Source organism: Hyperolius riggenbachi, chromosome 1, assembly GCF_040937935.1.
Source record: "Hyperolius riggenbachi isolate aHypRig1 chromosome 1, aHypRig1.pri, whole genome shotgun sequence".
Lineage (NCBI taxonomy): Eukaryota > Metazoa > Chordata > Amphibia > Anura > Hyperoliidae > Hyperolius > Hyperolius riggenbachi.
This window is the reverse complement of record NC_090646.1, coordinates 137,419,181-137,446,850: the sequence shown is the minus strand read 5'-3', so window position 1 is coordinate 137,446,850 and position 27,670 is coordinate 137,419,181. Positions and strand designations below refer to the sequence as shown.

General features: G+C 41.1%; 1 protein-coding gene across 4 annotated transcripts in view; it reads left to right on the top strand.

Annotated features, from left to right (window-relative positions):
• SGCZ (sarcoglycan zeta) overlaps positions 1 to 27,670 on the top strand; it is a 1,116,694-nt gene that overhangs the window by 593,781 nt on the left and 495,243 nt on the right. The window contains exon 1 of one of the 4 annotated variants that reach the window (XM_068278613.1): positions 18,342 to 18,407. The exons of the other annotated variants lie outside the window; for them this stretch is intronic. The gene's annotated coding sequence lies outside the window, so the exon portion shown is untranslated. Of the gene's footprint in view, positions 1 to 18,341; positions 18,408 to 27,670 lie in introns of those variants that run through there. 4 annotated transcript variants of the gene reach the window in all.

Sequence of the window (27,670 nt, the reverse complement as noted above, 5' to 3'; positions counted from 1 at the left end):
TAGGTTTCTCATAACTGTTTTTTTCGGAGAAAATTATTTGACTTAAAGCTCCAGAAATATATATTTGTCTAGTCCAGTGTGAGTAATCTGTAGACAACATTGATTTTAACTGTGTTCATAAGTATCTTGATGTCAAATAATAATACATAAATCACATTTAAAGTGAAAATTCACTATTGCTGAGAAAAAGGATAATCCGTTCAATTGGTATAACATTTAATTAAAAAAGGGACCAATCTAAGTGTCTTTCTAGAAAGATGAATTGTTGGAGAGGTCTTCGGTCCTTGATCCTAGTAAGAGTCTTTGGGACTTTAATTATCTCTATTTTATGACTTCTAGTTTTCTAATCATCTTTTTGGCTTATTAAAGATTTTGTATATGCTTATTAGATGTTCTCAATAATTATGTCACTCTGCTAGGGTGTTGGCTTTTCAAATGTCCTTACTCGGTGACACAATGGGCCTAATCCAATTTACTTTTTCTCGTAGCCTAGGTGATAGTTTACCTCTTATAATAAGATGTCTTTAAAGCCACCAGGATGGGGGAAAATACTCTGAATAATTTTGACAGTACTTTTCCACCTATTTTTTGGTACTTTTCTAGTGGTAGAAAAGCATTGTTCTTCTTAAAGCAATGGCAGTAATGAAGTTTTGCTGAGGCCTCTGTAATGCTATAAGATGTAGTTCTTTTTAAGCCTCAAGGTGTCCTGGTTGCTAAGCGCTGATGTAGGCATCTGCATTTGGATGTAGACATTAATGCGCTCACCAGGAAGTGACCAAGGTTCCTGTCATTGGCCAAAATGAGTTTGTGGGAATATCCATTTTGCCAGCATGGGTGAAAGGTAACAACCCAAACAATGCAGTGTGCTTTCTCTCCACTTGTAGCCCACATTACATTTTTCAGATGTGCTGTCACAATGCAAAAAAAAATGTCACAATGCAGCTGATTTCTTCTACCCCTATCTGCATGTGATGAGATGTTTGTTAACACCTTGGCTCATTAAATTATTCAAAGTTTTGCCAGTGCCCACTTTTGATCTTTATCTATGCAATGTTTATCTGTTTGAATTGCAAGGCATGAATTTGCTTGCTTTATTATTGAGCAGATTCTCCCTATTGTAAAAAAGTGCCCCGTGGTGCTATATCCTTGTACAGTAACTGTATATCACACTTTGCTCTTGAAATCTTGAGAGCTGAAGGTGGGCATTATCCTTTTAGTGAAGTTGATTGGTTACTGCCAGAGGATAGCACATCAAGAATCTCCATCCTATTTGATAATTGTTATTGAATCGGATGAAAATTGGTATCGTCAAAAGCATGCTCGATCAACGATGCAACCAATTTTGGGCCGAAACTGGCCACATGTAATGATCGGACATGCTGGAAAATCTTGGGCTGATATGCTCTATTGGGTGTGTGGTGGTAACGGCGTGTGTTAATCGCGATGACGAATGCGGTGTAAACCCTGGCCATGTCCTCCCCAAATGTAGATGTATCCCTCCCACCCGCCGTTGCCCCTGCATAAAAACTTTACCTGTACAGTGTCAGCTGCTGTGTCTGCACTCCTGTTCTGGATTCGTGCCCAACATAATTGCTGGTGCATTGCACGTGTGGCACATGCGTGACGTTACACACGCATGCAACATGTAGTATGCCGGGAACCACATGGGGCGTGAACAAGGAAGAGGAGTACAGAGTACTGGAGGGACACCAGACAACTAAAGTATTAATGCTGGGGCACTGGAGGGTATATCTACATTAGGGGGACAGTGGCAGAGGGTGGGCTAAGATGTCGGATCAAGGCCGATTCTTCAGAGATTTCATGCTGAAATATATTGGGAATTGGTCTGTGTTTTATGGCAGCCAACAGATGTCTCTCCGATTAGATTCGATGAGAGAGAGATCTGTTTATTGGTCGATTGGCTGCCAAAATTGCTAGATGTATGGGTACCTTTATAGATAGATCAAATCTTACAGGGATCTATCTCTGGCACACACTAGGGACAGAATCTAATAGATTCCAGTATAAGTTGTGTGATACTGGGGAAATGATGTATTTGGAGGAGGAGGGATATAATGGTATGGCAGATATGGTGCACTTGGTACAAATGAGGTCACCAATTTTTAACCATTATTCACTTACAGTGACATTTCCAGTAATGGCTTCAGAAACTCCAAATTCCTAGCATATTTGTAGCATGCTCTCCTTGACGCTCCTGTGCCACTTCATGAGTTTTGACACTATTTTTTCTAATTTCAGAGTTCTTTTATAAATGTCTCGCATGAATCTCCACCTCTTCTTGATGTTATTTACTGTAAAAAATATAAATAATTTATTAGACTGCAATGTTTATAAAAAAAAAATTCAAACTTTTTACTCCCCATTTCAAATATACTATATAAGCAATTTATGTGTCTCTATATAGCATTATATATAGAAATAGTATGCAGTGACTGACAGCACTGTACAGAGTACATAGTCATGTCAGTGACTGTCCTCAGAGGAGCTCACACTCTAATTTCACCATAGTTAATAGTCATAGTCTAACGTCCTACCATATTATTATTATGTATTTACTGTATATATAGCACTGACATGTTTGGCAGCACTTTACAGAGTGCAGAATCCATGTGCTGACTGCTCTCAGAGAAGCTCCATATCTTATCCATACTATAATCAGTCAAATGTTGTAAGTTCCTATTGAACTGTAAGGACAACTTCTCATAGATACTCCTCACCTGTATGTTCCTAGGAGGAAAATGGAGTATCAGCAGTAAACTCCTGCAAATACATGGAAAATAACACATCAAGGGGAGATAGCAATCCAATTTTCTATTGTGCATCATATATGTGAACTAGAAACATCCCAAAAGCTGCACATAAGGACCCCCCCCATATTCCTCTTTCCACACCACTATTCTATGAAACCGTCCACAAGGTCTATGCACAAATAAAAATACCCATTTGCACTATCATTAGTGTAAGTGCTCATTACTTGAAACCACCCAATTAATTTACCCCACCCATGCAGAGAGAGATGTAATTACCATATTTTTCGGACTTTAGGATGCTCCTGACCATAAGATTCACCTCGGTTTAGAGGACCAGAACCAGGGGAAAAATATATATACTAAACCTGGTGCATCCATGGTGAAGGGACATCTTGTGGATTATGCCCCCTTGCACCTTATGCCTCTTTGTACCTCTTGTGTCTCCCTGTGTCCTGCTCTATGCCCCTTTGTGCCCCCCTTTTGTCCTCCTCTATGCCCCTTTGTGTCCTTGTGTTCTCATTTGTCCCCTGTTTCTTCCTCTGCACGAGCACAGTACAGGGAGTACCCGACATTGTGGCGGGTTGGAGGTACGTATTGGCTGGTGTTCACAAGTCAGGAACTCCCTGCATCTGGACTATAAGACGCAGTAACTTTTTCCCCCACTTTTGGGGGAGAAAAATTGAGTCTTATAGTCCAAAAAACACAGCATCTGTTTGTCTGTCTGCCCATCCATCTGTCTGTCTTACTGTATAAAGTTATGCAACTGCTACTTCTTTACACCTAAAGCACATGCTGGAAAATGTTACTTTTGCTTATCTGTGGCATCTTCCAGCCCCCCATAGTGTGTCAGGTCCCTTGGCGTCCTCTGGGTTTCCTCTATTCTCCTGACATTCTTCAATATCTCTGCAAATGACACTCTAGTCATGCCAACTGTGAGGTTCCATCTGCATGTGCTCCACAATTGTGGTCCCATTGCTGGGAGCATTCTGTGCAGGCACAGTTCCCAAAAAATGTGCTGCATATGCACAGAACGCTTTCAACGATGGGACAATAATTGTAGAGCACGTGAAAATGGGACCCCAGGCATGCACAGTTGGAATGGTCCACCTTTAGAGATATTTTGGAGCTGACAGTGGGTGAACACAGGGGACCACAAGGATGCCAAGGGACACGACACACTACGGGGGATGGAAGAAGCCTCAGGTAAGTAAACATCACATTTTCAGCCTATTTTAGTTGTGCTTTAAATAAGGCCCGGTTCACATTAGCGGTGGCTATCCGGAATAGCCGTGCCGCAGCCGCACCGGAGCCGCACCGCATGCTGGCCGGACGAAACGGACGCACGGCATAGCAATGTAAGGCTATGCCAGGGTTCACATGCGTCCGTTTCGTCCGGACCGGAGCCGGACCGGATCCGGACTCCGGTGTCCGTTCCAACATGCGCTATTTTTGGGTCCGGCTCCTCCGGCAGCCGTATCCGGGGCGGAGCCGGACTGCACCATCCGGCCAATGGAAACCAATGAGAACCGGAGAGCGCACAACACACTGGCAAAAAATCCGGATGTTCTACCCCACTTCCTATGAGGATTGTTGCGGCGATATTTGCTGGGGACACATGGGCAAGCATTTTGGAGTGGAGCAGCACAGCTGGATCCGGATCCGGAGATGTTGGCAGCATGTCGGAGGTGGAGGTGAGTGCTAAACAGCAGAGGGCCTGATTCCACAGGTCCCCCTTCTGCTGACCTCCCAGACCTCAACATTTTTTTTTGTTTTTATACAGGTTGTTACTATCCGGATCCGGACCGCAACCGTGTTCATACCGCACGGAAACCGTATGCAACCGGACCGGATCCGGACAGGAACCGTACGGTTCAGGTCCGATCCGGCTCCGGTGCGGTCCGGACATCCGGTGCGGTTTTTGCAAAACCGCAAGTGTGAACCGGCCCTAAGGCAAATCATTTGTATAAAATAAAAACAATATAGTACATTTAATGATCATTATATTAGCCTGACATGACTTGTATTAATATAGGTAACAAGACTGCAAATTGAAATAAACTATAAGGTTTATTTTTAACTTTCACAATCCTAAGGGCACAAGCCGCCCACCTTGACAGTTCATTTAGAGCTGAGAGGTTGATTATGACTGGCATAGACAGAGGGCAGAAAGAAAATGACATAATTATTGGAGAACTCTCCTGGTCATTTCACAGTGTGCGTTGCCCGCATTGCATGCTCTCCAATTAGCTAGATTGAAGTCATTATAAGTCTGAAAAAGTGGATTGTCAAATAGTTACTTGTAATAAAGTATCTCGGCTCTTAGCACAACATGGAGAATAGTTCGACTTATATTATCTGTGTGCACTGCTGTGAAACATAGTGGCTGGCATGTGTTTATGGCAAAACAATTTTTAGATTTAACTGCATTGTAAAATTTGACCAAACATATTCATAGGAAAAGAAGGCTTTATTAAGATCACTTTAATGTTATGCAGTATAACTTCTGTGCATTGAGAACAAACAACTTCCAATGCAAGATTGTTCCACTGTTATTTATTAAGAGGAGAGAGTAATAGAAATCCACAGCTATATAAACATGTACAATATTGCACGTGTTGCAGAATTCTTAGAAGCCAGCAAAAGAAATATTAGAATTTAACCCCATTGCATATTTTTGTAACTTGATGATGCAATTCCATGTTATGTATCCCATACTGTAGCATTAGTATAGATCATAAAAATACTGGGCAGCAATCCTTATATGTATAGGTTAATTTACTGAAACTGGGGGCAATGTATATATGTTACCCAGGAACCCTGGGCCTGTTGTAAAAAAAAAGCCTCTGGATACTGGAAAGGCTTCCCCCGTCCTCCTCAGTCAGGCCGAACCAGTGATGAGACTCCCTGAAGTGCTGACACACTGCACTTGTGCAACAGCATGCATCCGCTCGGGCTCCAGCAGAAAAAGCCAAGCCTGATCGGGTCCATGCTACTGCACAGGCTCGGACAGGTTGTGTATGTTTATAGTAGCATGGACCGATCAGGTTTTGGCTTTTTATGCAGGCAGATCCATGCTATTACGCAAGCCACCCACAAGCGGCTTTTTAGAGTTCCCAGCACTGGAACGGCCCAGTGAAGGAGCACAAGGAAAACTTCTCCAGGATCCAGATGCTTCCCCTTCCTGAGATGAGAACCCCGGAGCAACATTTTTTTCCCTACAGATACACTATAAAGTTTTATGTAAGTAATTGTATGTCTACTTGTGTGCGTGCATCCACAGTGTGAACTTCCAAGCAGTCCTGGGACTTCTTCTGGTGCTCCTTCTGATATTTGACTGCAATGTCTTGATCAATACTGATTCCCTACCCTTTTAGCAAACTTTATGCTGGTTTACTACATGCAGAGGGTTACAAGTGTACATAATTTAAAGTAAATTAAAATCAAGGCCAGGTTTCTTGGATAAATTACATTTTTTAGTGTTTAATAATTTCAAAATATCAACCTATCAACCCTGATTGATGGGTTAGTGAACATTACATTTTAAAACCAAAAAATGTCCACAAATATGACTTTGACAGAGTTTACCATAGTTTAACTTATACATGTTGTCAATCGCTAATGCATTATGCATTACAATAGCTATAGTGATAATATTTAGCTAGCTGTGACCAGTAGTCGTTTTCTATTGAAAATTGTGCAAAGACTGGAGAGAAAGATGTCTGCACTCTTCCCTCTATCCCATCATCTCGCTTACATGAAGAAATCAGAGAGGAACTGTAATGAGGCAGCAGCCGGTCTCTTCCCATGCACACAGTTGGTGAGAAATGTAATCCTTGTAACCAGCAATGCAGCAAAATCAGCCTTGTAATTATAACAATTGGCTGCTGGCCAGAAACTCGTAATCTGTCAACAACAGAGTGAGAGGCTAGGTGTTGAGATCTGTCACTAAACCAGTGTGCTACCCATAAAAGGTAGATGTTACAAAAGCACTTCACTGCATTATGAATAACATAATGTCTTAATTCACATTATACTTAACCTGGAGGACAGCATTAGTTCCTCTGATTTACATACTTTATGCTAGGTTGGGGTTGAAGTTTGGCTTCTGTGGGAACAATAAAGGAAAGAGGCGCCCTGGGATATTAAAAGCGTTTAAAAACAGCTAAAAACAATCGATGTTATGAGGTAGCTTACCTCAATGACGAAATCTCTGTAATGATTACAAAAGATTTTTATTAGCACAAGCGGCAACGCGTTTCACGGGTCACAGCCCGCTTCATCAGGCCAATTGCAGTGCCTATAACAGCAACAAAAGACTCCTTAATATAACTATGCATTGGAAATCATACCATTACAATCGTAGAAATTTCATATTAAATCAGATCAGATTTGGATCTATCACATATTTACAGATCTATTTATACATATATATATATATATACATACAATCATGCGCATAGGCATAGCAGCTTGATATTTCATCTCTATATATATATATAAATATCAAGCTGCTATGCCTATGCGCATGATTGTATGTATATATATATATATATATATATATATATATGTATAAATAGATCTGTAAATATGTGATAGATCCAAATCTGATCTGATTCAATATGAAATTTCTACGATTGTAATGGTATGATTTCCAATGCATAGTTATATTAAGGAGTCTTTTGTTGCTGTTATAGGCACTGCAATTGGCCTGATGAAGCGGGCTGTGACCCGTGAAACGCGTTGCCGCTTGTGCTAATAAAAATCTTTTGTAATCATTACAGAGATTTCGTCATTGAGGTAAGCTACCTCATAACATCGATTGTTTTTAGCTGTTTTTAAACGCTTTTAATATCCCAGGGCGCCTCTTTCCTTTATTGTGCTAAGTTTACCCCCGAACAGATCCTGCTTGAGGGGCGGTGTCACACCACTTGTGGGGTTCCACAGTGGCTGTCCCAACCTTTTTTCAATAAGAGAGCGACCTACTGTCCGGTCCTGGCTAGGACCACCCCGAGTGGAGTCGGGTTTATTGTCTCCACCTGCTTCCTGTGGTTGGTTGCCCCCAGCAACCCTCCTTTGTGAGTAGTGCTTTTTACTCTTTTTCTTTTCAAATTGTGGTATCATACATATTGCACTACTGGGCTCCCGTTTTGTCTCCTGTGTCTTTTCCTATAGGGTGCTGCATCACCCCCACCACTTTTGGCTTCTGTGGGAAGCTTGAAACCATTTCCCTTGCAAGTAAATTCCATCAAGTATCTCCAAAACAGTATTTCCTTCAATATAAATACTGCTTTTGTTACACATTTGAAATGAATACAAAACTCCAAGTGAGCTACAAAAGATACAAGTTCACGTTCCATTTCAAATACTCAAAACATAAGATCACTTTATCAGAGCTTTCATCATAATTCTGTGGTGGGCCTATTACTGACGCCACCTTTTGCTGAAGTGCATGAAATATGTTGAGCCTTTTTTGAAACTTTATCTATTGTATGAAACAGATGTTTCGAGATGTAAAAACACAATAACAAAACCATATTGGTTCTCACATGTTAAATAAAGTTACTGAAATGATGCATCTTCTGTTCTTTTAATTAAAACAAAACCAGCCAGGGTTTGATGACTAGGCGCTCTTTCACAGACAAGGCATTGAGGCTCTGTCCGTGGCCACTTCCTCTTTTCCATCTACATGCATGGCTTTGGTAAATTAATCAACTCGTTTGGGTTTCAAATACCACCTATATGCAGATGATACACAAGTGTACCTCTCGGCCTCAGACCTGAACTCCCTCCTTTGACGTGTAAAACTAAACTAATCATTTTTTCCACAGTCTCTGTCCACTTTTCTGCCTGATATAATAATACATGTCAAGAACACCCTCAATACTTCAGTTCCCAAAGCATTGTGATTAGGAGTAATATTTGACTCCTCTCTCTCTTTTGTTCTTCACATTCACTCCCTGACCAGCTCCTGTCATTTCCAACTGAAAAACATACCTCCCATCTGACCTTTTCTCAGTCAGGACACTAATAAAATGATAATACATGCTCTTATATTATCTCATCTGGACTATTGTACATCTGGACTATTGCTACATACCATTTTATGGACTACCAACTAACACTGCTCCAATCTGTACTGAACTTGGCTGCTCAACTCATTCATCTTTCTCCTCACCCTTCCTCTGCTTCTCCTCTCCTCCAAGCTCTTCATTGACTACCAATTAATCAGATGTTTCAGTTCAAACTCTTAACCCTAATTTACAAAGCTCTCCACAATCTCTCTCCCCTGTAGTTTCCAGATACCAACCCAATCACAATCTCAGATCTGCACATGACCTTCTTTTGTCCACCTCTACAATGATCTCCTCGCATTCAAGTATACAAGATTGTGCATGTGTTTCACTCCAACTCTGGAGTGCCCTTCCACAACACATTCATCATCACTCTCCAACCTTTGATATCTGCAAATGCTTACTCAAAACTCACATTTTCTGACTAGCATATGCTCTAATTTGAGCCATCCTCCATTTGCATAATGCAATGTTTGCTTTGAGGTGGGATTATTATAGAATAGTTATAATTGTTACGGAACATAAAGGAATAGTTTCCCCCATTCCTTTAAATTGTAAGCTTGCAAGAGCAGAACCCTCTCACCCTTTTGTGTCTTGGAATTCGTTATGCATGTTACTTTTGTCAGTGTAATTACCAATACTGAATACTGTATCTGTACCAATTCTGTATTTTGTACCAATTCTGTATTTTGTATGTAATCTAAGTTCTAAAGGAAAGGGCATTTCCTGCTGCTGATATTCCAGTTCTGGCTTTGGTTAGCTAAATATTGCTTGAGAGCAACTACGGTTTACTATGAATCAAAGCTGTGTGTGTGTGCGTGCGTGCGTGCGTGTGTGTGTGTGTATATCTAAAATATCTGGCACATCTGATCTTGGCAAATAAGGGACTGACCTATCTGTGGAACAAAAGTTTGTTTTATCACTCACTAAATCTGCTGATGCATTTTTGTATAGCTTTCTTTAACCACTTAAGGACCGCCTAACGCCGACAGGCGTCGGCGGATTTAAGTGGTTATTACATGGAAACGGCCGCTCGTTTGAGCGGCCTTTCCATGTCAGTTCACGGAGACTGTCTCCGTGAACAGTGTGCGAGCCGCCGATTGGCGGCTCGCACGCCTAATATAAACACGCGGGGACGAAATCCCCGCTGTTTACATCAATACGGCGCTGCTGCGCAGCAGCGTCGTAAGGCAGATCGGAGATCCCCGGCCTCTGATTGGCCGGGGATCGCAGTCATTTGATAGGCTGAAGCCTATCCTACATTGCGCAGGATGGATATCGGTCCTGCACAGCATAACGAGGGAGAGGGAGGTAAGGGGAAGGAGGGAGCGCCAAAAAAGCTGCGGAGGGGGGCTTTGAAGAACCCCCCCCCCACGCTCGGCCACACGTAGCGGCGGCGATCAGACCCTCCCAGCAGGTCATCCCCCTAGTGGGGAAGAAAAGGGGGGAAGTCTGATCACCCTGCCTTGCTCACGATCTGCGCTGCGGGCTGGAGAGCCCACGCAGTGCAGATCACACAGACCAGCCCCGGTCCTTAAGTGGTTACAGTGGAATTTCAAGATTAACAAAATATCCACAATCTTACCCAAATAACTCTGTGCTGTTTTTTTTTTTAAGCTCAACTAATCACAAAGGCAAGTTGTCAAACCACTCCTGTTGATTGGTGTAAGACATAACCATTAACTTTGGAAATGTAAAAACCCATTCTGTAGTTGTGTTCGCCTGTGACTCTATACTTATCCCCATGGACAGGGGCGCGCCAGCATACAGACGAGCCATGCCCCTGATTGGGGCCTCACACGCAGCCCTGCTGCTGGTGGCGGAGTGGCAGGAGGGTGGATGCAGCAGCGGGGGCCGGGGGAGCGGGCATAGCAAAGTTTAAACTCACCTGCCTCAATCCTGCACAGAGCTTCTACCTTTTTCCTGTCCAGGCGTGTCTGTTGGCATGGTAACAGTGCCCTCTGTGATGACGTATCTGCATGTCATCACAGGGGGAGCTTTCACCGATGCGACAGATGCAGCACGCCGCGACAGACGCCGCATGCCGTGACAGGAAGAAGATAGAAACTGTCTGCAGGATTGAGGAAGCCAGGTTAGTTTAAACTTTGCTCTGCCCGCTCCCCCCGCCCTATGCTGGAGACACCCACTTATGTAACCTATACTGGGGGCATGCATCTACCTAACCTTCACTGAGGGGTACCTACCTATCTAATCTATACTGGGGGCATCTGCCTATCTAACCTATACTGAGGGTTACCTACCTACCTAATCTATACTGGGGGCATCTACCTATCTAATCTATACTGAGGGGTACTTACCTATCTAATCTATAGTGGGGGCATCTACCTATCTAACCTATACTGAGGGGCATCTACCTATCTAACCTATACTGTGTGCACCTACCTACCTAATCTATACTGGAGGCATCTACCTATCTAACCTATACTGAGGGGTACCTACCTATCTAACCTATACTGTGTGCACCTACATACCTAATCTATACTGGAGGCATCTACCTATCTAACCTATACTGAGGGGTACCTACCTATCTAACCTATATTGGGGGCACCTACCTATCTAGCCTATACTGCTGGCACCTACCTATCTAACCTATACTGCAGGCACCTACCTATCTAACTTATACTGTGGGAATCTACCTAGCTAGCCTATACTGTGGGCACTTTCCTATCTAGCCTGTACTGCGGGCGCCTACCTATCTAACCTATACTGCGAACACCCACCTATCTAACCTATACTGGGGGCAACTATATCGGCTACCTATACTGGGGCACCTATACCTGTTTCCAAGTGGGGGGGGGGTGCATTTTATGCCCTCGCCCTGGGTGAAATTTAGCCAAGAAACTCTGAGTATTTGGCTCCTCCCACATCATGTTTTGGTCACACCCATTTTTACCGATTTGTTTTGTGGTGGGGCTGCCCATTTTTTCGCCTTCATGGATGGGGGCCTCAAGATATAGACTGCTTGGGGCCACCAAAATCTTAGCTGCGTCATTGCACATAGACATAACACTTCTCCTGTCTCCAGCTTCCTGAGACCAAACTGTGGTCATACAACTGCTCAGCATCCATTTCCTGTTTCTAAAAGTGCAGGCACATGGTTTCATCAATCATGCAGCCCTCTAGATTAATCCAAGCAGGAAATGAAGCAAATTGTAGTAAAATGGAATAACATTTGGCCCCTGAAAGCTATTTCATCCACAAGTTCTCTGCTATACATCATTAATATTCACTTGGCATAATGATTGCTAATATAATTAGTCTTGGTTAGTTTGGGGTTTAGCTGAATGTAACTATACAAAGATTTATTTAAATACCTTAGTCAAAAAATGTACTCGGTGTTCTCTTTATCTGACTGTCAAACTCCTCTTTGAAGCCTCTCCAACCATGGCCATTTTATTTTTGTACTGGGTTAACTGCTTGCCGACCATGTCACGCCGACAGGCGTGGCCATGATGGCAGCCCCAGGACTCCCTAACGCCCAAAGTCCTGGGGCTTCAGTTTGCAGGAGATTGCACACAGGCTGCACGTGCATTTCCTGCTTGGTAGGCAGAGCCTTCAGTCTCCCAGCAGCGATTGCCACTCAGAGACTGTTAGACGGCAAAACCGCTGTCTAAATACCGGTTACAGCGCTGCGATCGACAGCCGTGTCACATGGCTGTCCCCTCCTTAGTCTCGGCGGTGATCAGCTGATCACGGGGATTGGCTGGCAGGGGGAGGGAGGGAGGAGGGAACATCTAAATATAAAAAACAGGAACATGTATTAAAAAACAAATAAATAAACATTAAAAAACAAACATTCAGGGGGTGATCTGACCTCACCCACAGAGAGCAGAGAAAGGGGGGGGGATCACTTGTGTGCCGTGTTGTGCGGCCCTGCAGCTTGGCCTTAAAGAGGGGGGGGGGGTAAAGCCTGTGGTCCTGAAGAGGTTAAAATTGTACAGATAGATATTTAGCTTAAACAAAATAGACAACATTTAAACTGCAACTTTCACAGTTTATGTTGTTCTGTTTCTACATTAATGCAAGGATGAGGGATTGTAGCCTCCTGCATATTTAGCTTTTTAGTGTGTTTTTCTGTTCAGAACATACATTCTCTGACAATAATGTGCTTGCTTGAATTAGGACTTTAGCATTTGATTACATATAACTGAGCAAATTATGCATACATAAATGAGAAATCAATAATTTACTGGAGCCAGTTGGTGATGTTTTATCAGTTCCATCTTCACAGAGCTGATGCTGATTTCTTTGGTGCTCTATGTTTGCTTGGCACTGCTCAGCTTGAAAACACAAGCATAAAATTGTCATCAGGAAACAGTTTTAGTTATGAGCCCTTTCTGGGTGTGCTGTGGTCCCTACCCTAGAGTCCTAAAAACAGGACCTGCATTGCAATGTATAAAACATGCCACTGATGCCAGATGCTCACATGGAGGTTACCTCACACAGGAACATTAGAAACCAGCGCTGCATTAGGATGCAGTACAATCCAAACAGAAACATTGTGATTCTCTGGATATAACAAAACCACCTTCTTCAAGTACATGATGGTGCATTGGGAGCCTGACACTTTTGAAATGCAGTTCGGTCCCTGAAAAGAGTTTAAAGTGGTCTTCTTGGGGAGAGATAAAGATCAGGCATCAGAATGGTGGTTCTAGGTAAGGTGTGAGGTTAAGTTTAGAGTGCCTTGCAAGCTTTACTACCTCTTTTTGCAAGATCTTTCCTTGTGCAAAAGATGATGTTGGTTGGTATTGATCAAAAGGTGGGGCACCATGCTCATCGACTTCAACAAAAACTATATCGTATGGTTAATATCGTGTCAAAAAGGTGAGGGATACACCATTTTTTTCTGTTTTGTTTTTTAAAATCTTAAAAAATTATTTTATAATTTTTAGTTCCACTTTGGACCCCATGCACGTGCCTTTGAAACAAACCTGTGAGGTTTGCATTCTAAAAATGTAGATACTTATCTTGGGAGAGGGAAGCCCCTGGGCCCTCTAGAGGCTTCCCCCATCCTCCTCTGCCAGGCCGTTCCAGCACTGAGACCACACAGGCATGCAATGGCACTGCACCTGCACAGTAGTACAGACCTGCTGAGGCTTCTGATCCATGTACTATGCAGGCACAGATTGCTCGAACATGCATAGTATCACAGACTTGATCAGGCTTGGTTTTTTTTTTGCCAAAGCCCAATCTTTTGGGGGACACAGTACTGGAGCAGCCCAGTGAAGAAGGACTGGGGGAAGCCTCTGTGAGTATCCCTGTGGGGCATATTTTTTTTTCCTTTCAGACAAGCATCTTTTCAGATAAGCATAGAATTAAACCTAGCTCATATCCCTTCAGTCTCTGACCAAGTTTTTCTTCTTGCAGAATATTACTTAACCCCTTCATATTCCTGGGTTTTTACATACATTCCTGACAATTTTGAGACTTAAAGTGAACTTCTACTCAGCAGCACTGAAAAGGCTTGGTGTTTCTTTGGTATCGGTTGAAAAGGGCGCCCGAGCTGCCTGTATGAAAAGGGCGCCGCCATAGACATCAATGTTATTTCTGGAAATATGGGCTACAAGGAGTAGAAAAGGGCACCCAAGTTTTGATATAGGCTACAAGCGGGCTCCCCTTTGTAGCCCATATTTTTTCGGCTACAAGGTTTTCGGCTACATCAGGGCGCCCCTTTGTAGCCCATATTATTGCCTTTTTTTATAGCCTATGTTTTTATATGGGCTACAAGTGCTGGAAGCCGAATTATTTAATTCCCCCACTATCCATGGCGGCCTGGAGGGGGGATAGTAATTTACACATCCCAGAGTTTTTTTGTAGCCGAAGTTTTTATATGGGCTACAAGCACTGTAAGCCGAATTATTTCATTCCCCCACTATCCATGGTGGCCTGGAGGGGGAATAGTAATTAACACATCCCGGAGTTTTTTTGTAGCCGAAGTTTTTATATGGGCTACACCAGGTGCCTTTTTTTGTAGCCGAAGTTTTTATATGGGCTACACCAGGCGCCTTTTTTGTAGCCGAAGTTTATATGGGCTACACCAGGCGCCTTTTTTGTAGCCGAAGTTGGTATATATGGGCTCCACCAGGCGCCCTTTTTTACCGGCGCCCTTTTCATGTAGACCCGTTTCTTTAACAGTTTTACAGCATCAGAACTTTGTTGTTCTTACCCAAGCCTCATTTTTAGCAGCACAGAAGCTAAGCTCTGCCCCATCAAAGATGCTGATGCTTTGCAACGCATGATAGGGTTTCTGATGTTGTTCTCTTTCTGCTGTTTTGGCGCACATTTGTTTTTGTCTTTTGTTTTTTTTTTAATTTGAGATTTGAAGCCTAGTGCCACAGCTGGGAGGGATGATCAGGACACAGGACAGTTGGAACTGTGTCTCATGCTCCCTGTCACATCCTTTCAACCAAAAAGATGGCTGCCCCATGAAATCACAAACATTTGCCTGTTCTTTTAAAACAGGGTGGGTAAGAGATTACATTGCCTATCTATTTTAATTAACATAACTAATGTAACTTAATGACATTATGTTTGTTTAGGCTGAAGTTCCCCTTTAAGCTATGTCGCTATTGAAACAGCAATAACTTTTTATTCTGTACTTAATCGAAAAGATAAGTATATTATGTTTTTCAGGACAATATAGGATTTCTATTAGTAATATTTTTAGCAAGAGTTAATTTATTCTATAGGTCAAAAATTATATATATATATATACATATATATATATATATATATATATATATATATATATATATATATATTAGGCATTCCTTCATTTTATTGCTCTGTTCCACTAACAGCTACCGAAACAGTGAAATCTGAGCTTACAAGCAGCAGTCCTTGTGTAATATGTCATGCTTAGAACAGAGTGGTTATGGTCTCTTGAATTGTAATTTGCATCATTATCTAAAGAAAATATTTGTATTGGTTGTCATATCTAGCAGATGTCCAATTTTGGACGGAGATGAAAAAAGGGTACACAAAAATGAATTGCGCATCTGTTTTTGCATGTGCATTATGTGCTTTATGTCAAAATAGATTAAAATGATGCAGCAAAAAAAAAATGTTACAAATAATGGTACTAACTGAACTGTAGAATGACATCTCATGCTGCCAAAATGATTGCATCTATTGTAATGACAGCACCAAATTATGTGAGTTTTTCAAGCTTTACTTATTCAAATTGCACATGAAGGAGATCAAAGTCCCAGTTATGAGTTGTATAATTTAGTGAAAAATCAATGCATAAAATCTTTATCCTCATTACCAGATACGGCAGAGGACTAAACATACTGTTATATTCGGTATGGCTGCACTGAATATGACCAGTGTTTAAAACTTTGATCTATGCTCCTGAGTCCTGAACTGTTCACCTCGTTTGTGCCGTAACTTTAATATAGCCTTAACTTCTGCACTGATATTGCTCATCATCATGAATATCACAGCTAGAATAGACTAGACTATTTCATTGGAATATTTTTGTGTACAGCATATATAATAATGTAATTTTATTATTGCTATATTAAAAACGTGAAATGTTACAATACTCTTTTAGCCCCATCTGATGTTTGGATAGATAAAAGTGGAAAGAAATCTAATTTTGCAGTTGAAATAAAGGGGCCAATTCAATGTGTCCTTACATACTAATGAAATAATTGAGATAAATTTTGTGACTGAACTCCAATGCCCACTACAGACAGTAGACATTTCATCATTGAAATAGTCATTTGCAGGCATGGGCTGAAATTCGGATTAGGGTGATAGTTACTACCCGGATTTCACCCAATAATGCTGTGCGGGCTGGGCGAGGGGGGGTTCAAGCTTACCTATCTGACGTCTTCTTCGCTCGTCCCTCGGCGCCTCCCATGATGCGTTCCACGCGGCGTCACGTGACTACAAATAGTTCCTCCTTCATCCCGGAAGGAGGAAGTGTTTGTAATCACGTGACGGTGAATTGGAATGCATCATGGGAGGCGCCGAGGGACGAGCGAAGAAGACGTCATATAGGTAAGCTTGACCCCCCCCCCCTGCCCAGCCCGCACAGCATTACTGGGTGAAATCCGGATAGTAACTATCCGGATCACCCTAATCCGAATTTCAGCCCATGCCTGGTCGTTTGTGATGATTTTGGCCAACAGTCTGATGTCTGTAGCTGTCAAAACTCTGGCCCCAAAACCTGGCAGAGGGGAGAGCCCCAAGGTGAGGGAGGGGGAACGTCCCCCCTCCCTGCCGAGTGTGGCCATGGCTTTTCTCTCATGCTGCGACCCCTCCAGCCCCCCAAAATGGCCCCGAGTGGGCCCCGGGGCCCACTCAGAATTTCTTCAGGGGGGCCTGGTGGGGCCTAGTTACGCCCCTGATTGTACCCCAATAAATAATTACAAGCCCTTATTTGCAAAAAGAACAGTAATGCTCCCTCATAGCAAACATGTGTAAATAGCTGAGTCTATTAGGTAACAATTTATGTATTCTCTTAAATTCCATCACTTTGGTATTTTTTGTGTGTTTTATGGTGGTGGAGGAGTGGGCACAAGGGGTCAATGGGCTTGGTATAGGAAATGTTGTTGTTTTTTTATTTAATATTATTTTTTATCCACTAGATGTCCCCATACAGTCTCCTGTCTAGTTAGATGATGACAGCATGTTGGATGACAGCATTCTGAATTAGCAGGAAGTGATGGTTTGTTTTGTGTACAATGAATGATCACTGTTACTGGTTGCAGTAGTGATCATTCATTCATTAGACACTTTGATTGGCTTTGGGAACACATGTTCCCAATTCCCCATGCATAAAAATACACATGCAAGTATCTACCCTCCAGGAGCTGAAGTTAAGTTTTTTTAGGAGCATAGATACTCCTACCATGGGAGGGCAAGTGGTTAATGCTGCAGCTCAAGATCAATCATGTATTTGTATGACATTGTTTTTCAGAACCTTATTTGTCAAACTGATTGTCTTGGAAATGTTGAAAATGATTCTACAGATTAGACAAATACCTTTGCAGGCTAAAATGAAAATTTGCAATTTCCAAAGAATAAGTCACCACTGCCAGAGTAAGTCACTGCAAACAGACCTTTCAGGTTTTAGGAGCTTGAAATCCTTTGTGGGCAAATATCTTGTCTCTAGATGTTATTATGTTTACTATTATTATAACTTATAATGGTTTACTCTTTTTATTAAAGGTCAACATTTTAAGCAGGTTTGTGCAAAGAAAAATCCTAAGGGGTGAATGTTACAAACACAAGATGAAAATTCACAAAAAACATGACAAAGGAGAGGAATAAATACTTTCTCAGCACATGCTGGTTGCACCCAAAAGTAATTTTAACTCTTAAGTTTGTGTGTAGCTCTCTTTTGATTATTGTGTCACTACCATTTTCTGTCAGTGTGCCTGGAAAATACATAGAAAAGCTGAAATAGCTCATTCTATAGCAATCTCTTTCTGTGGTTTCTCCTAGATGTAGCACATGGTGATGTCAGATGATGCAGTCATTAGTCTGATTTTATCTCTGCACTGCAGTACTCATGGTACTTGGTTGATAGAAGGTAACAGAGGGATTCAGTTATACTGTAAGCAGTTTGTTTATTGCCTGTCATCTCTGAAAGCTGTATGATATGGGCCATAGTGAAAAGTTGATATCAGCTCACTGCTGTTTGATTGATGCTCTGACCTTATGTTATAGTAGGAATCCATACAGTGTTAGCATTCATCTTACAGTTCAGGAGTACCGTTTATGAGAATTTATTTATCATCTGCACATATCTCAAGAATGTTTCGCATTATGCAGAGATATGGAATTGTAAAGTAGAACTAAAGCCAGTGTGAGTAAAGGCTTGACTTGCAATTGTGTGTGGATTTAAAAAACAAATAATTTGTTTCCTCTTGCTTGCTATTTCATTTGATTACTGTTTCAAACTCAGATAAAAAGTGAAAGGGTTGCTCATAACAGATTTCTGTAAATAGGAAATAAAAATTAACAAATTACTTTTGATCATTCAAAAGTGTTGAAATTATAACTTCCAATGCATAATAATAATAATAATAATAATAATAATAATAATAATAATAATAATAATAATAATAATAATACCATAATTATTATTATTATTATTATTATTATTATTATTATTATTATTATTATTATTATTATTATTATTAAATCAAAGTAGAAAGAAACATTTCCTGATGTAAATCTGTGTGTGGATTCTTATTGCACTGATTGTTGTGCACTACCTCTCTGTGCTGGAGCTGACCTCAGTCAGATATTGCCCTCAGGCTGGGTGCACACATAACATAACGTGAAAGGCTGCATTTTAAGTCATGTTTTATGTCAATGTAGTGTGCGTTTTTTGTGCAATTTTGTGCCTTTTTGCTGTGTTTGTGTTTTTTAATGAAGATGCGCTTTTCAAGCTTTTTGCATGCGTTTTAATGCTTTTGGGGTTCGCATATATAAAATGCATATGCATTTTGGATGCGTTTTTATATTTGCATTTATGCAAATCACTAGGAAGACAACAGGAAGCGAAAATACAGCAGAAATAGTTATTTGGAAAAAAAAAGCATCAAAAAGCATCAAAAAAGCATACTAAATACAATACATTTTGTTTCCATTGACTTTCATTATGTGCGTTTTTGATGCGTTCATGCATAATATGTAACAAAACTAGCGTTAAAAACGCCAAAGTACAAACGCATCCCATGCATTTTTTTATGCGGCCCATTAACTAACATTGGTGCATAAAATTCAGTTCGTTTTAGCGTCCTAGCCTCATACAAAACAATTCATTGTAATAGAGGTTAATTTGCTCATGTGTGCTGCTTGGGGCAAAAGGAAGAGAAAGGTGGTTTTAACTAGTTCCTCAACAAGGTGGCCCCACACAGTATTATAAAATAATCCAATTTTACAGCAATTTGATAAAAACATTTCATTGTGCAGAAAAAGAAATCTATATTTTTTTCCTCTTGATTGAGAAATTATCCATTTTAAGTTGATCGGGATTGGCAGATTTTTCTGATCATTTGTTAAGAAAATTGAATGGTGTAGGGTATATTGTCAAAATCTTGATTTAAAGACCAAGGAATAGTTTTCAATCATTTATTTTCATAATTGGGGAAAAATTGAACATGTGTTTACTTAGCCCATTGGTCAGATAATGTGAGGAAGAATTATAACATCTTTCTCAACTTCCTGCTTTTTATTGCTGTCTTTGTCCTGTTTGGAAAAATGTTTGTCTGTAAGGCCTCTCTCTCACATGTAAGGCTGAACTCTCCTCAGCATCATGTAAGTGGGGAGTGATGGAGAGCAGAGCAGACCTTTGTTACTGAAGGAAGAGGATGTGGAGTAAAGTGAAGGTATCTTTAGAATAGCAGCTCCACTGTCTCCTTTGCACAGGGAGGCAAGAGCATACTAGTTATGCAGCAGTCCTTCTGCTTAACTTCATTTTGTGTAGCACTAACTATTCCTTAAAGTGGACCTGAACTCTTGCACAGGACAGAAGGAAAACCTAGAGAAATGCACCTTGTATGTATTTAGAGAGTTTAGTCTGTTTAATTCCCCAGCATTTGTGTCTAATCACAAGTTGTAATTTCATTTCTGTCCTGTGTCACATGACTACCGTAGCAGATAAGGAAGATAAGCACATTTGAAAGCACATTATGTCTGCTTCCATGAATCAGCTGTAACAAAGAAATGTTTTTCTTTAAAGGTAATTATGCTGTTGTGTATCTTTTAGAACAAGAGGATGTTCCGAGTTCAGGTCCACTTTAAAAGGGGTTAATGGGGGGAGGGGCTAAGGGCAGTTAATGAAATGAACCTTGGGTGGTGAAAAGTACAAATCTTGCCTTGGTGCATCTTCTCATCTGCCAGGCACAAAAGCAGTTTCATGCAGCCAAATGACGGTGTTTGCAGCCTCACGATTGTAATCGTTTGACACACAGTGCAATTACTAGGGAATGAAAATGCATAATATCAAATCTAAGCATGGCCGTAGCCACGCTCAACTGGGACACACTATAGTGGCCACTTTTCCGACTGCTAGAATGTACCTAGACAGTGCACAGTAGCAGCTGACAGGCAGTGAATTCACCACATACGGCTGCCCATGTCAAAGAGGCCTTATTGTTTTGACGTGAAGCTCAGAACCTTGATGATTTTAGTGTGGCCCCTCACCTATCGTCCGTGTGACCAACAGATTTCACCAATGAGCTCAGGTAATATGTTAATAACAGAAATTTTAGTTGCAGCTGGATTTTTCAAAGAAAATCTGAAGGTGGAAAATATGTATTTTATCTAAAGACTTGCCTTTAGTAATTATGCTTTATGCCTTTGCTGTAGACAAACCAATTGTAACAGATGTGCAATGTCTTTAAGTAGTCTTTTGCTATATTAATGGCTATCAACTAGTTAGATCTGCGCATGGTGTCACTGATTAAACGGTTTAATGCGGCAAACAGGAACAGGTGCAGCAGTAAACAGTCCCTGATTAACAATTTCATTTAAATGTTTTAACTCGTTTCTGTAGGGCAAATTACTCCCAGTGGCAAGGAGGTGTACTTTTTATTTTATAATTCACTAAACTTACAATTTAATTATTCCAGCAATAACAAAAGGCCTTTAACCTGTCAAGGAAAATCACAATATATTGGCTCTTACTATCAAAATATCTCAAATTAAATTTATATTATTATTGAAAACGTTCTTTGCCGCCTCAATGTAAATGATCACATTGGGTGTTGTGGGAATAATAGAGCTTAAGTATCTTGATATCAGTATAGTTCCAAAGCAACACTTCTTAAAAATTCATTACATTAAAAGCGCTCTTGCTATTTTATATTGTTAGGTAAACTTTTGAAAAGAATCCATTATTTGTAATATAAATTATTCAGTTTGTCTGCTGCTTCAGTATTGGCAGCTTGGTGTGGAGTTCTTGTTTGACAATTTGCTAAAATCATGTTTGTAATGCATTGTTAAAGTGGACCTGAACTCTTGCACAGGACAGAAGTAAAGCAAAGTGAAATGCACCCTGTATGTATTTAAAAAGTTAAGCCTGTATAATTCTCCCTCATCTGTGACTAAGCACAAGTTGTAATTCGATTCCTGTAATGTGATTCCTAAATTGTGTCTCCTGAATGCGATGGCAGAGACACAGGATGTTAACATGTCTGCTTCAATGAATCACAAAGTAGACAAACTGTAGATTCATTTCAGGATTTAAATCAGCTGTAACAAATGAATGTTTTTCTCTGAGGCTGGTTTCACATCATACCGCATCACACCGTCAAAAATAGGCCTTCAGGGAACACTGTGCTATTGCGCCTCCCTGTCTGGCCACCAGCCAAGCAGGAAGTGACACGCGTTTCCCCCCACTTCCTGCTTCGGGTATGTGGAAGTGCACGGAAGCATATTGTTAGAATACACTTCCGAGCATGTGTGCCGCTACATCGCGCCGGGGAATTTTTACAAATGCAGGTGTCGCCATAGACTAACGTGTTTTCCAGGCCGACGCAGATCGACGCAACTTGACAAAGCACTTCAGCGTTAATGTAATTCTTGAACTGCGTCGGGGATGCGGTAAAAACGTCACTTCTATCGCGCCGTAACGTCCCAGTATGCAAGTCTCCATAGACTTTCATTGCACGGTGGGGGTGCGGTAAAAATACTGCACCGCCTCAATGTCAAAAGTCCCTGAAGGTTATTATGCTGTTGCTTATATTTTACAGCAAAAAATGAAGTTCCGAGTTCAGGTCTGCTTTAAAATAAACTAATAAATAGGTTTTTTTTGCAGAACAATCTGTCTTTGAAGGTTTTCATGTAGAGTATAACTTGGGTACTGTGAAGCTACCAGTAAATGAAAGCCTTCAGTTAGATGATCAGTATTGTTGCAAAGAAATGTGTTTTTAGAGGTTATACACTTGGACGGCATGTGAAATTATGTGAAAAGCAATAAATATGTTAATGCACATAACCTGGTTTAGTTACAAGTGATCAAGAGTAATAGTGGAGACAGGCAATTATAATAAAAGTTAGAATTCACGGCATCCACTGACTTATTTTCGGTTTTGCTACCTTTTAAAGCTGCACAGAATGTAAATGATGAAGCACAGAACACAATAGGGTTGATTCATTAATATTTGAAAAAAGATGGCACCCTGTGAATCAGTTAGGGTCACACTAAGGAATACATGCAGTAGTGCAATTTCATGCATGCATTCACAACGGATGGAATACGCGGTGTGGTGTGTAATTGTGCAGACATCAGCAGCTACAACACAACCGAACCCAACAGGAAACTGCATGTGATAAAATGTTCCAGGATGCATTACATCGCAACAAGCAGGAACGCACAGCTGTACTGCGAAAGGTAACATTGCGGATCACAAACCGTGTGCAGTGCATCAAAGCTGACAGTGCAGCACAAAGTGTGAACGAGCCCTTAGTGCATGGTTCGACACCCTCATGCATGCATGAGTATTATTATTATCTATTTATATAGCGCTGAAAGCACTGTACAGTATGCATAGTCATGTCACACTGTCGGAGCTTGATTCACTAAACCGTGATTTCTCATATCATGGCCGCTTTTGCGCGCATTTTCGTGTTTGCGCACGATCGGGAATTTCCGCATGCAAATGTGCAATTGCACGTGCAAATTTGCAATTGTGCGCAAACGCGAAAATGCGCATGAAAACAGCCGTGATAAGAGTTATCACGGTTTACTGAATCAAGTCCTCTGTCCCTCAGTAATGCAATTCCATGCTTGTATTCACAACGGACGGAATATGCAGCATGGTGCTCTAATGTGCAGACATCAGTGGCCACAACACAATAGAACCCTCCAGGAAACCATGTGCGGCATGGATTAAAATGTTCGAAATGCATTACATAGCAACACGCAGGAATGCACAGCTGTACTGTGAGTGGTAACATGAAAGTCTAGGCACTTTCATGTTACCACTAAGGATCGCACATGGGGCTTGATTCACTAAACCGTGATAACTCAAAGATCACACCTTATCAAAGATCACACCTTATCAGAGATATCACACCTTATAAAAAGATATCACACCTTATCAAAGATATCACACCTTATCAAAGTTAACACGCCTTTTTGGAGTAGCATAGTGAACGCTACAAACTTATGCCTGCTGATTGGCAATGGCACTTGTCCTGCCCTGAGCCCCTGCGGGTTCATAGCGCTCGCTATGCTACTATGCTAAGGTGTGTTAACTTTGATAAGGCTTGTTAACTTTGATGAGGTGTGATATCTTTTCATAAGGTGTGATATCTTTTCATAAGGTGTGATATCTTTGATTAGGTGTGATATTTGAGTTATCACGGTTTAGTGAATCAAGCAGTACGTCAAAGCTGACAGCACAAAGTGTGACTGAGCCTTTAGTGCATGGTTACACATTCTAATGCATGGATGAGTATTATTATTATGGTCTACTTATATAGTGCTGAAAGCATTGTAGTATATGTAGTCATGCCACACTGTCTGCCCCGCATAGAAGCTCATTGATCCCTACCACATACATAGTCTAATACTTATTGCAAACTAAGGTCAATTTTGGGGAGAACCAGTTAATTTATCTATATGCTTTTTGGGATCTGAAAGAAAATTAGAGTGCCCAGAGGAAATCCACATTAAAGGACCACTACCGCAAATCATTTTCTTTTCAGCCATCTCACAGTAGATATAATAAGTACTGTATATAGAAGCCTTCCTGTGTCTTTTTTTTGTGATGGCCTTTTAATTTTACATAGATCACTGTAATCTGTGGCCGTCAGTGCCTGACATAACGTTGACAGACTTTTGTAACCAGCAGTCACAGCAGGAAGAGCCTTGTCAGGTTTTTGGGGGAAAAAAAATAGATGGTTTAGCCCTGCTTTTATCAACTGCCAAAAACGTTACTGTACAGCTCACCTGCTGCCCTTCCCCCATCATGACATGTGACAGCCATGGGCCCCCGCACTCAAGCATCAGCAGGCTTTGAGGGAGACAGCTGTCAGCGCAGACTCTGCTGTGCAATGAGCCGCTCTCTCCCTCATCCTTTCACTGAGTGTCTGACAGAGATGACGAGCTAATGAGCTGCTCTGCCGTCCATCCCGTGGCTTTTCCCCCTGATGACGTACGGCTTGTTGAACTGCTGTGTAATAAGCCGCTCCTCGGGAAATGAATTATTACACAGCGGCTCACACTGGCTCAATGAGCCGTACGTCATCAGGGGGAAGAGCCGCGGGATGGACGGCAGATTCTGCCTGTCATTGGTAATATCTGTATACTGTTGATATTCTCTACTTGTCTTATTTATTTATTTACTTGTCTTTGGTAATATTTGCATTACCTTGCATGGTTTATTTGATAAGAAAAGGGAGTAGGACTTGGGGATGTGGCCTGCACTGAGGGCGGGGTTTAGGACAGCTTCTGTGTCTATAGGCTCCTGAGCTGTAAATCTGGCCCGCACACACAAATATTAACACTTCAATCATTTTTTGGGCTAAATGCAGTGGGTAATTCAGCAGTTCCAATTATGTTTTTGTGATGTCGGTTGGACAGATTTACAATATCACAAACAGTAACACCAGAGATAATGTGTAGCAAGCATGCAAGACTGATGTTCTCCTGCAGCAGTATAAGCTGTGGTCTTGGATATAAAAGTGATACTAAGCACAGGACAAATAATCAGTGCGTTAATTCCTGCAATTCTATAAGCAAACAAAAGTGTGTGACAGTGCAGACTGTTTACAGGCCGGGCCAAATTTTTTGAGACTGTCAAAAATGTCAGTTTTCACAAAGTTAGTGGCTACACTGCTTTAGATCTTTGTTTCAGTTGTTTATGTGATGTACTGAAATATAATTATAAGCACTTCATACATTTCAAAGGCTTTTATTGACAATTACATGAGATTTATGCAAATAGTCAGTATTTGCAGTGTTGACCCTTCTTTTGCTATAGCAAGTGGAGGAGCTGTTAATATTTAGGTTAACATTTTTTTGTACATGCCCTTCTGAGAATGTCCAAAAACATACTGTAGATCCAGGGATTTAAGGGTAGTGGGTAGTGTATGGGGTGGTTCAATCCCTCTCTGATCAGATTCAGATCAGAGAGGAATTGATTTGTTTCCCTCATTGGGTGGTAATATAAACATGCATGAGCACCTTTAGGCTTAGTGAGGACAAGAAATCACACAGACAAGGCACTGAAGATTTATATTGTGCTTTTATCCTGGCAGACTTAAAGCGCCAGAGCTGCAGCCACTAGGGCACACTCAGTAGTCAGTAGCAGCTTTATAAAGTCTTGCCCAAGGTATCCTTACTGAATAGGTGTTGGCTTCCTGAACAGGAGATCCAAATCCTGGTCTCCTGTGTCAGAGGCACAACTCTTATCACTTTCCAGCCACAACGACAACAAAGAAAAACTATTCTAACCCTTTCCTTCTCTATACAAAGGTTAAAGGGAAGGTTCAAGCAAAATAAAAAAATGAGTTTCACTTACCTGGGGCTTCTCCCAGCCCCATGCAGCCATCCTGTGCCCTCGTAGTCACTCACTGCTGCTCCAGTCCCCCTCTGGCAGCTTTCCGACCTCGGAGGTCGGCGGACCGCATTGCGTACGTTTTTACGCATTCCCGCTAGTGCAAGAACATTAACACACACACTTTTACGCGTTACTGGTTCAATGCGTACATTTTTACGCATTGAACCAGTAATGCGTAAAAACGTATGTGTTAATGTTCCTGCACTGGTGGGAATGCGTAAAAATGTACGCAATGCGGCCCGCCGACCTCCGAGGTCGGCAAGCTGCCAGTGGGGGACTGGAGCAGCAGTTAGTGACTACGAGGGCGCAGGATGGCTGCATGGGGCTGGTAGAAGCCCCAGGTAAGTGAAACTCATTTTTTTATTTTGCTTGGACCTTCCCTTTAAAACGATTGACCAAAGCTCCACTTTTACAGCAGTTAAAGGTTATACATATGTAGACATACTTAAACACACACTTTATTGTGCTTGAATAAGTATTTAATTTGCATTTGAATAGTATTTGATTCCAGCAGCTCAGTGAATTTATTACAAACAATAAAAATATCATAGGCTGTGTTTGGTAAAGTGGAGAACAAAGCAAATGAAAATCAAATGGAATTCAAATCCAGGTTAACACTGCTACATAAGATCTAATTTAAAATGTAATCTCTGTACTTAATTAGTCTTAAGGTGCCCATGCATACATCGATTTTCTCACTCAATTTCCTGCAGATTCGATCACTATATATATATATATATATATATATATATATATATATATATATATAATTTTTATTTAACCTTCAGCAAAAAGCTCAGGTGGAAATATTAAGACTGAGAAAACTAAAGAAATAATAAAAACATGTAAATTAAAAAAGAGATATGATAAATAAAACATTGGGGGTTGCTTTCCTTATATACACGCTTCTCAGAAATATATATTAGGTGTAAAGGTTAATCGGATGCCTAGAGTGTTCTCATTCACACACATCTTACTCATCTGTGTTCTTGAACTCCAGCCAAGTATACCAAACCGCTCGGTATTTCTCATTTCTGTCTCAAAGCCAGTAGTATAGATTCCTCTGCTTGATAAATCTTCTTTATTCGTAGAAACCACTCCCTGAGGGCCTGAGCTCACTAACGCAGTTGTGTCCGCTTTCCAGTTACACATCAATGTTACAGATGCTGAAAAGCGGACACAATTGCACACAACTGTGCACAACTGCGTTATTGGGCTCAGGCCCTAACAGAGGGCGGTTCATAGGTCTCCAATGGTAGGCAATAAGGCTTTT